The sequence below is a fragment of the Rhipicephalus microplus genome, chromosome 7 (genome assembly GCF_043290135.1).
Source record: "Rhipicephalus microplus isolate Deutch F79 chromosome 7, USDA_Rmic, whole genome shotgun sequence".
NCBI classification, from domain to species: Eukaryota; Metazoa; Arthropoda; class Arachnida; order Ixodida; family Ixodidae; genus Rhipicephalus; species Rhipicephalus microplus.
This window is the reverse complement of record NC_134706.1, coordinates 155,345,911-155,357,475: the sequence shown is the minus strand read 5'-3', so window position 1 is coordinate 155,357,475 and position 11,565 is coordinate 155,345,911. Positions and strand designations below refer to the sequence as shown.

The 11,565-nt window shown below is 40.3% G+C and overlaps 1 long non-coding RNA gene across 1 annotated transcript; it reads right to left on the bottom strand.

The window, feature by feature from the left end:
* Window positions 1-2,117: 2,117 nt before the first annotated feature.
* LOC142767681 (uncharacterized) lies at window positions 2,118-11,107 on the bottom strand. Its single transcript, XR_012885097.1, has 3 exons — window positions 10,000-11,107; window positions 7,307-7,431; window positions 2,118-3,175 (listed from the first exon to the last, which is right to left on the bottom strand). It is a non-coding gene; the product is annotated as an uncharacterized LOC142767681 (long non-coding RNA).
* Window positions 11,108-11,565: the final 458 nt, after the last annotated feature.

Genomic DNA, 11,565 nt, shown 5'->3' with positions numbered 1-11,565 from the left:
CTGCAGGCTGTGTCTCGTTCATTAAGAAGTTACCGGGTCTGGCAGTGCAAGATACCTTATGTTTTCTTTTTGGTAGATTGATTTCCAGTGATTTGTATTTGATGAATGTCACTGGCGTATAGTGTGTATTTATGCACCAACCATTTTCGAGGAGTGATCACTTTTTTTTCAAGTCCTAAACAGCACTTCACTTTGGAAAGAAAATATCTATTACGTGCTGATTTACTTGCGTCCTCAAGGGGGGAGATCGATCAAACGGACGCGCCATTTACGATAAAAGTAGTAAGGCGCTAGGAGATATAGTTACTGAATTCAAGTTAGAAGACGTGGGCAGCTGTATGGAGGGAACGCGGGAAGCGCGTTTCACACATTTTCAGGGGAAAAGCCATGCACGTCTTGATCGCATTTACTGGTCGCTTGAATTCATAGCCCAGTGCAAGAGATATGCCGTCTACCCAATACACTTCAGTGGTCATTGTTTAGTTAAATATGATATGGCAGAGAAAACAAAAGGTGAAACTTTTTCATGGGAGATGTGGAAAATTAATTCCACTTTTATCACTGACGAATATTTTTAGAGCAGGTGATGAACTGCATCAACGAAATAAAAAATGAATGATGAAGCTAAACTTGCAGAACACTGGGAAAAGTTGAAGCAGCGAATAAAAATAAAAGCTATTGATCGTTCTTGCGCATTGAGTTACGAAAAGAAAAAGAAAAAAAAGAACTCCGAATGAACTTGGAAAGACTAATTGACTTGGAGTGCAAACAACCCGGAGAGTATAAAATTGACATACACAGTATTAAGCAGAAACTTGCACTACATGACGAGGAACGCTACCGCGGTTCACTAGTCTATGGAAGGTCTGAGACTTTAGCTGCTGGAGAGACGCCAACCAAAAGAGCGTTAGGGGTGGAAAAAACGAACGCTCGACGGAATCACATCAAAAAAATAAAGACGGATGGTCACGAAGAAACTGATACTGACAGCATTTTATCGTATCTTCAGGTCATTTTGAAAACCATTTTGCGTGTAGACAGGTAAACCTAGAAAGATTTAAAGAATATTTAGGACGCATGCCACAAGTCAGTGAGAAAGTGAAAGGCGCTTTCGCCTTATCTATATCTCCATCTCAATTTGAACGGGCGATTGATAAGTTAAATCCCGGCGAGGACCTGATGGGCTTTGTGCCAAGTGGTACAAATGTTTTACAAGTGAATTGTCTTCTATACTTGCAGGTGTTTTTAACGAGGCATATTAGGAAAAGAAATTACCACCATCCTTTGGTGGATCACGTACCGTTCTGATTCCGAAAACAGACGAGGTTGAAAAGCTGAGGCACGTCACAGCGTACAGGCCAATCGCACTGACAAACGTAGGCTACAAAATAATAATGAAAACTTAGGCTGCTATACTTCAGTCAGTAATAAAAGATATCATCGGTCCACACCAAACGTGTCGAATCAAAGGTTGGTTCATAGTAACAAATGTTCATAAAATGCGGTCCGTGCTCGAATGTGTTGACATCAGTCAAGCTCCTGTGGCCATACTCCAGCAGGATCTGGAGAAAGCGTTTGATTGCGTTGTCCACGCTCATTTGTTTGCAGTATTGGAGCACATTAATGTTGGTAATATGATGATTGACGGTGTAGCCATGGCATATCGAAATGGTACTACGAGGCAAATTATCAACAAGACATTGGTCCCCGTCATTAGAATTGAGCGCTCAGTGCATTAACGTTGCCGCGTTAGTCCACTATTGTTTTGCATCTATATTGAAACATTATCTCGGTCGATATTGCAGTATGACATCATAATGGGTTTAGAGTACAATCCTCAGAGATCAAACTACTCGAATACGCTGATGATGTTGCGATTTGTAGCACTTCCTATGAAGGTATCGAAGAATCAATCAGTTTCTAAATCTTTCGCCGAAATTACAGGAAGCCACTTATACTGCAGTAAATTCCTCGGCTTTTCGCATGGATATACACGAGATTTAAAGAACCCGTTCTTTACTGAATGTTTACTAGCGTTTCATTTTCTTGAGATTCTAGCATTTTGCACTGTAGGCACCTGTGACGTCGTCAGAAATGTTCCGTTTATTGCCGGGTAAGCCTCAAATAATTCAAAATGTGGTACTCTGTATATCATGTGTTTTTCTGCATCTGTAGAGGTGAAGCCAGCAAGACAGGGAGAGTGCACCTGGTAATCACACAAAACCACGTATTTTTATTTCGTTTTTAAAACACACAAAGTACCACAACCAAACGTTGCTAGAAAAGTTGTTTATTCAGATTGACAACATATGTGACCCTACCCGTATCTCTTTATTACAATAATAAAGAGTAGTAGAAAACATATGTACAGGTGCATGCAGTCTTGAGCAAAAGTTTCGAGAATTGTTGTCGACAAGCCTTTTCTATGCTTGAGGCATGTACATGGTTGTTGCAATCAAAACATCTGCTTTAGGTTCCCATACCTCCCTATTCCGCGAAAGCGATGTAGACTACGGTCCATTTGTAAGAGAAAGTAACAAAGATCCCAGTTCATATTGTTGGCTTTTTAAAAGCGAAAGACGAAAAAAATAATCATACATGGCACTAGGCTGTCAAGAGTAGTTAAAATCACAATCACTTGTGATATCATGCAAATCTAAGCCCCGATGCTCTTGCAAGAATGTGAAACCCAATCATATGGATCACGCAAGAGTTCCCTGTAACAGTGGACTGTCTGTCGGTTTTATAAGCAGATAAGCTAGCACAAATCTTTCACTTTTACAGTTTGCACACTTTTGTTTACAACTTCAAAGAGTAAAACGAATCATCTAGTCATCATGCACATAATTTATTCATACAGGTAAAGTAACTTTTCGGCACCAAGAAAAGTACAGAAGAAATTTAACATGTGCAGGAATGCAAATCTAGCATTACTGCGGTGGCCTAGTGGCTAAGGTACTCATCTGCTGACCCGCATTTCCCGTCACGGATTCCCGGCTGCGGCAGCTGCATTTTCGATAGATGTGAAAATACTGTAGGCCCGTGTGCGGAGATTGGGTGCACGTCAAAGAACCCCAGGTGGTCAAAATTTCTGGAGCCCTCCACTAAGGCGTTTCTCATAAGCAGATCGTGGTTTTGGGACATTAAACGCCACATATCAGTCAGGAATCCAAATCTGAGAAAAAAAATGACAATTTTGTATATTTCAGAGCGACAGAAAGAAGGTGAAAGCAGCAGTTCACCTAATAAAAAGACACAGAAGCACATAAACGGTATTCGCGAATACTCTTGGATACTTGGAATTAATGCAGCCCACAGCCTAAGCTTGTGCATGCTGGCCTGGCAACTTTCAAAATGGGGCAACTCCAGATGGAGGCCCAGTGATCGAAGAACACAGGCAGCCGTCTGTTGGCAGCATTTTTCATATGCACCGCAATAATTTCAAAGCATCATTGTTTTTCACTATTTGGGGCATAGTAATTTGATGACCTGTTGATATAGAAAAGGGCATATAAACTTAAACAGAAATGTGTAATGCTTCTAAGCAGTAAATAAGATTACCTTGAAAGGAGAAAATCATACCCTTTGCGCTAAAACATTCGCAAACACTTTTTTGGAAAATGCATTGTGTGGAGGGCCACAAAGACTGTCATGTATCATTGTTAGGGCGCAACACTGTCTGTTATGCATGATCACTGCGTTAAAAGGAAATAAGAAATTTTCACATTTCACTAGGTGGATTTCACTAGGCAGATTCGACTGCGGTAACTGTCATTTGAACAATATTTGGTAATCCTAAAGGTATCAAACATGCATTCAGTGACTGCCAAATGGAATATGACCTTTGTGCAACAGTAGGTACAAGTCATTTATCAAAGTGTAGGTGAGCCACAGCAACTCAGCAGCAGCAATCCACGGCGGCGGCAGCAACCACGCAGCTACACAAGTGAGAAACTATTTACATAGAAAGAAGGCTTAGTGGAGTGAACAGTACGTACAAATACATAGTTTGTGCATTCAGGTTCATTTTAAGAGAAGATTGGCAGGCAGTGGCATAATATTACACAGGAGATAAAGCATAGAAATCTCCACATAAGGTACAGTAAGATTCTTAAATCACTCTTGTACCCAGTCCAGAGTTTACACTAGGTCATTTCTGCTGTGCTTCTGTTTTCCCCGTGACCAATTAAAAAGAAAAAAATTACACTGTGCTGGCTTAGCAGTTACTGGGTTGCAGCTACATGCGTGAAAGTTTTGATGGCTGACCACAACCGCTCTGGGGCGTTAAACGCAAGGCTACTCGAGAACATTGCTTTCAAATGCAATTAAGAATACACGTTTCCATCTTCAAGGAAAAGGATCTACAACAAGACGTACTGCACAAATCTTGACGTGCGTATACACCAGTAGTGAGCATACAAATGAAAGTCTTCCCGCTATTACAATGTACGTATCAATCTGAATAGTACACTGAACAACCCGGCCTCATCACTAATAGTCGCTGTTTATCTGTCAACTTTGTCCCCCTTGGAAAATCGGTCGCTAGAATAACTGGCTGCTTATCCCAAGGTCGCGGGTGAGATCCCAGTTGCGGCAGCCTCATTTGAATGGAGGCAAAATGGCAAAGGTCCGTGTACTGTGCAATGTCAGTGCACATTGAAAAACATGAGATGATCCTCCAATTGGGTGTCTCTGGTGATCACATCGTTGTTTTGGGACGTAAAGTCTCACATAATTTGTCAATTTTACTAGAACCACAAAGCACATGGCAATGGGGTGCCAGATGTAGTGCCATTACTGGAACATGGGAAAAGTACAAATAGTATTTAGGGCCATTGCATGCATGAAAGTGGAGAGGTGATACAATTATGTGGTAAAAACTTTTCTTTTCTATTTCCAGAAGAACCAGAAGTCTTCTTGCAGATACTTGAAAAAAAATCTCAGAGCTGAAACGCGCTCTGCAAGGGCTCTGAAACAGTTTTACAAGTTAAACTGCACAAGTACAGCATTCATTTTGAAGGGAACAGAGTGGTGCCAAATTCCAATGAAAACAATTACCTTTTTTTAAAGTGAGTGTTTTGGCAGTTTATTTCATAAGCTGATCAAAAGATAAGGTAACATTACTGAAACCAGCTCTGCATGGGCAGATATTTGTGTTGTCGTGTGAAGTTTTAGTGGGCGAACCATCTATCCCTGTGTTGTTTCTGCAATACACCTCTGAACTGTAATACACTATGGAACACTTTTAACGAATACATCTCTGAAGCATTTATCAGCACTGCGTCGTCAGTAAACAGCCCTACTTTGAGCAGGTGCAAGCATCTGTCTTCAATTTCTCACCAAGATCATAAACTTGATTCCTGAAGCTAAAGTGCACACAGTAAATGCAAATTCTCATCTTGCAATAAAACGCTTTAACTGTAATAAAAGCAACAAACTACCTTTATTGGCAGGTATCTTCAGTGTAATTTTTGAACCTGCAACTGTTCTCCATGACCACATGAAAAGGTTTAAGAAATCTATTTCTAACATATTCGTTATTTTTGCAAAGTCTTGTGTAACTCCAATTCAATTTCTTCTATAGATATGTAGCATAAGAAGCAAACATGCCATGTATAACAAGCAAACTAGCTAAAACATTAGAAAAAAAAACACTATTGCAGACTACAGGACTAAAATTGGCCCAGACTTGCCACCTAAAACTCTAGAAACCACTTCTATTTTTTTACATTTAAATCAATAAATACAGCAGTCTTTCGCCAAAATGTAAATGTGTACTGCATGACCAAAATGAAATCGTAACTCTCGAGACTGAAGCCTGAATTCTTGAGTTTGAGAATCGTGTTATGCATAACAACATAGTGCTACGCTGTATATTTCTCTTTCTTCACTCGCCTTCCATTACATTCTTACTTTCCTTCAAGTGACTAAAGGTTGCTATCATAACAATGAGAGCTCAAACTTTCATTTACTGCAGTAACACATAACCTGAGGCCCCTTTCGCAAAGAATTTCTTGAATAATTACGAATCTAGAGCTGCTGTTCATACCCAGGACTAAGAAATTATACAAGCAGTTCATAAAATATCCAAGAAGAATTGATTAGAGGGTAATAGTTGGTACAATTTTTTTCAGGAGAGCATGAACAACCAGTAGGCAGACGGCAAAAGTAGCACCAGAAGTGCACCCCTACAACTGTTAGTGAGTGCTTGTGCTATCTTGTCTTTCCCTTATGAAGACTAGTCTTTCAGTTGTCACCTGAAGTGTTGGATATTTGATATCTCATCTCGATGAATTTCAAGCATCGCGAATGCAGATTGTTTTGAAACTGTGTTAGCTTGCAATTATTCTTCAATTTAACATTCAGCAATGGGTAACATGCAAGATTAGCCCCCATGCAACAAACAGTTCTCAGCAAGTGTGAACAAGGCATTCAAAGCAATTACCCCTGTATGTCTGTGTGAGCGTGTATGAGTGTCTGTGGGAGAGAGAGAGAGAGAGGAGTGCTTAGCTGGCATTATGAACCTGTAGTCTTCATATTTGTGCTATGACCTGGCATTGACTTTTACATTTTATAAGGTCACTGCAACATTCTTCTGGATAAAGTTGATTACTCTAATGAAAGAGCTAAATTGAACAATCGGAGTTCAACGCACACTTTGACTGCCATGTTTTAGAATCATATACTGAAATAGCAGTGCCTGCATCACCACTAAATCGTCTTACTCTTGCTCTAGTTTAGGGGCGAATAGTAGCCAAAAAGGAGGAAATGAGGCCACAAAACTTTTTTGTACTTCTACAGGCCTATAAAAGTACCCAATATGCACAATGTAGCTACACATGGTAGCTTGTCTAACAGCAAATGGGGAAATAGTATCTTAATATATTACTCTCAAGCCATTTTGGATCCGAAAGCCCCATATTGTGGTGGTACTTATTGCACATCTGTTTTTCATTATTCAATAATATATTGACGAGGCTTAACACAGCTTATCTCTTTAATTAAGCAATGCATTGTAGAAGGAAAGAAGCAGGAAGGAAAGAAATGTCTATAACGGCTTCCTTTCCTTACCGACTACAAACAGCATGGACAAGGTGATGAGACAGAAGTCTGAATAAGCAAGTGTGAAACAAGTGCCAGGCAAAGCAATATATCATATTTCGACATAGCAAACTATTGTGACCACGTTGCCTTTTCCAGCCTAGGTTACGGCTTTAACTGCTACTTGCAAAATGAAGACAACATGAAGAGGTTAAGCTTTTTGTATACATATCGTACATTAAAACAAAAACTTTAGCTGCCATACCATCTTCACAGCCAATGGATGCATGACCTGACTAGCCTGGTGACGCACAGCAATCCCAGCTGCTGTGCCTTCTTGCAGACGTGGGAGTTGAGGGTCATCCCCTCCCTCGTCCAAGAAAGGGTCATCTAGGGAGGAAGCGTAAACACACACATTATATCTATCTATCTATCTATCTATCTATCTATCTATCTATCTATCTCAAGAAGGAGCATAAAAAAGGAACTTACTTCCATAGAGAAACACATTCAACAAATATATATTGAAAAAGAAAGTCTGTGAAAGCGAGGCGATAATTTTCATGTGGCAAAACAGCAATATCATAGAGAGTGTACAACGATTCGGTGCTAGAAGCAAGTTGCAAGCACAAAACAGAATTTTTTTTTATTTACAATAAGTCACTGATGCAGTTCAACTAAAACATTATATCGGAGGCATGCTTATGGTAGCATTTATGACGAGAGAAGGTAGATAGACTACAGATGCGCAATAATAAAATGCTGCCTCATGAACAATGGGAACGTTTGCCAGTATAGGTGTATATGCACTAGCTATCATCAGAGCCTCATTTCTCACAGCAGCTGCACAGGTGCTCTAAAGTTTACGCTAGATCACCTACTTGCCACTACTAGCTGACGAAACTTTTTCATGTACACTTGAGCACACCATGGCATTTCAGTGCCAATTCAAAGATACTGAAAGCTAGAGAAAATCCGAGTGCACGAAAAGGAGCATTCGTTACACCCACAGCTTTTTTGCATAGTGAAACTACATTGTTGTCCTCAGTAGTGTGGCAGGGTAAACTATATGCAATGCTTCGAATAGTTTCCCTTGTGCTCAGCACTAAGCAAACGAAAAGTTCTACTTTATAGCTGAATTGGCAAGTGCATATTTTGCTTCGACCTAACCATACACGTGCTATGATAAAAGCTTATTTTTTGTTGTAGTAGGTGGTGAAGCTTGCCACAACAATGTCCTGAAAAGTTTCCGAACTACCACTTGGCTCAATCCTTGCGAGATTTATTAAAGAAAATTGAACAAGAAGGTAGAGATGTTAAATAGTTTACAGCGCAACTGCTCACACTATGGAATCTCCATTCACAAGCTGAGGCAGACCATGATGTTCGTTGTGGTCTATACCTATGTTTAAAATTACACATGGTGCTTGCACACACTGGTCTTGAGACAGTTGTATTAGCGACCCAACGCTGACACAACTCCGACGCAGACGATCGGCCGAAATACCCGCTGACAATGGCACCTGACAATCTGGTCACACGAAGCCGAAAACAACGTTGCTTAGAAAAATAGCCCGTTGTCGTCGTTTACCATGATCCAGTGCCATTTCGGCACTGGATCTTTAGCTTGCGTGATTCGGGTGTCCATACAAAACACGTCTTTTTTTTCTTCCATCTTCTTGCTTTCTGGAGTATATGAGGTGTCTGTTTCTGCTTTCTTCTCTCCTCTTGCTTTCTGGAGTATACGAGCTGTCTGTTTCTGCTTTCTTCTCTCTTTTTGCTTTCTGGAGTATACGAGCTGTCTGTTTCTTCACATGCACTGTAAAAGAGGTGCAGTGCACCATTGTTTGTTGGGCGGCTCATCTAACACCACGCGAAGGATCTAGAATACTTTACTGTCCTGGTCCCACAATTGCCTTTCTCAGAATAAGAGGAAGTGACTTGGGATGTTGTAAATAACAGCAGAAAGTGCCTCGCTTCAACACAGTAGCTCTCACTCACACTCTGGTAAGCCAGTCGTCAGGCCAGACATTTATTATGGTAGAAACAAGGTCAACATTATTTTGAGAAAGAAAAAAAAACGAACAACAGTGAGGTGTGAAGTTTCCTTGAGTAGGCGCTTCCAGCTTATTTAGTTGGGGTAGCCCTCCGAAGACACGGGCAATTGAAATGCGGTCAAGTGACTCTGTGAAAATCGAGTAGAGGGACCACAGTCTGGGTTTTGCATTTTTAATTTTCCAAGTCGAATAACTTTCTGCATTAGTGTGTACTTCAGTGTACCCAACAAACGAATAAACATAAGAGGTTGAATAGGGTTGAAGGGCTTCTTTAATGGTCATCCTGTGCACTCCACAAATGTCGTTCCTTCGCTTTGTCTTCGTCTGTCCCGACCCCCCGACCACTCACCCCAAAAGGTACAATGGCAACGCCTGGAGGATGGCTGAAAAGGAGAAGCAGGTGGGGCACATACGACCTATACTATTTTACGGTCCCCACTTACACCCGCATTCCCAGTGCCAATTCACTGCTCCAAGTATGAATGTTTTGAAAAATTGTAACAGTGCAGAAAATAAATGTTGAATGTCTTGCTCGTCCAATATTTAAAGAAGGAAATCGTCTTAGACACCACAGCATGGATTGTTTTCCGTCATATGCAAATCAAGGCGGAAATGATCTTTAAGCATTCTAGTCGCAAATAATGATACACAAAATGACATTTGCTAAACGAGAATGCTTTATGATTGTTCAGCTTACAGCCAATCAGTGTTTCAGACTTGACCGTTAAATAATAAACACGGGCTAGCGAAGGATTTTCTCTTGTTAACCACACTAGCGCACTCATACAAACCTGATAATTTGTGTACAAAATTTCACTTGCGTATTGCTCCACAGAGCAGATTGGTATAAAAAGTGCTTTGCGAACGACCATACAACAGTTTTTAAAAGACTGCTACCTACAAAGTTTGTACAGGTATGATAGGCTGAAGACTTTCCAGCGTCCATTTCATTACCAGAACATCTGAAAAATGGCAGAAAGAGAATGATATGAACTTTCAATGAAAAAAAAATGTAGATAAGGTTTCTGTCAAACCTACGTTTTCAGAAGTTCACTCCTCTTCTTCAAGGATAGAACAGAACTTCGAGGAAGGCAAGTTTGTTGGTCGGCTCGACACAATTCCTATTAACAAATTTTTTACATAACTGCTACACATGTTTTTTGTGAAGAAAAGCCTTGCACATCGTGTTCTAACCAGTGTCCTAATATCGTGCTTTCAGCTGTTCCAGAAGCTTTGTGCTAAGAAAAACGATCATGTTTTCTGCCCATACTTTAATGATGCGTTTACAATTGCAATCTTCACAGACTATGTTATGGCAGTGATTGTCAGCATGGATTAAGCACACTGACACTATTTTGCTAAGCGTAATAAACATTACAATGATTTCCCCACTGCAAAAGCTCTCAAGCTGCAAAATATGAGCAAAGCTAAGAAATTGTGGAACTCACAGTGGTGTGCCTGAGTTTGGTGAAAAATCACAATTATTTGCACAGGAAACAGTATATGAAAAATAATCTGCTCATAGAATCACGTTTCCAAGGAAATCTGTAGTTTTGCCTTTTTATAAATATGAGATAAAATAATAATATTCTAATGATAATAATATTTAAGGTTTTATATCTCAAAACTGATATATCATCATACGACACACCATAGTGCATCGCTCAAGATCAATTGACCATCCAGTATTCAGTTAAAATGCACCAACGTCACATTATCACGATCCTCTACTATGTGGCTCTCACTAAATGTGACTACCAGGACAGGGAAAATGAGGCAAGTTGTCTCCCCCTTGGAGCAACATTGACGTACGGACAAGGCTAAAGAATCTTGCATAAAAAAGCAATGATACATGGAATCCCTGTTCCTGTGCTACGCGTTTTAACTACTACACTCTTATTTGAACTTTCTATGCATGTGCAGAAACCATTCTTCTCCAAAACAACACTATCCTATTGTAGTATTACTCAAAGTATATGTTTTTTAACGAGTACAGGTATCTACAAACTTCTAAACATTTACAGAGAGGAACTGGCAAACCACGTCCAGTGGTTTGAGCAAGCTCGATGTTTTCTGAAAGAACCAAGTTGTGAAATAGGAGCTGACTCCGCTAACAGTGAGTTTTTCATTATAAGGAATGAAATATCTACTGTGCACATCTTCAAAGCTTGAGCAAGATCACTTTCTCCAACAGCACGGCAGTTGACAAGTGCTTGAGCAGCTGTTGTCTCAATATTTCTTCCAACCAAGCAGTTGTTCTGCAAAACATGCTAATAAGCTACTACAGTCACAGCAAACACTTACCAACCATCTGCAAAGTTGAATTCAGTGCCATGCCAGGCACGCATGTTGTGCAGCATGGCACATGCCACCACAATTTAGGTGCACATCAGCGGACTGTACAGTAGAGCACCCCCGGACTGGTGCAGGCACCTGAAGCGTCGTTTGAGAACCCTGAAGGTTCTCT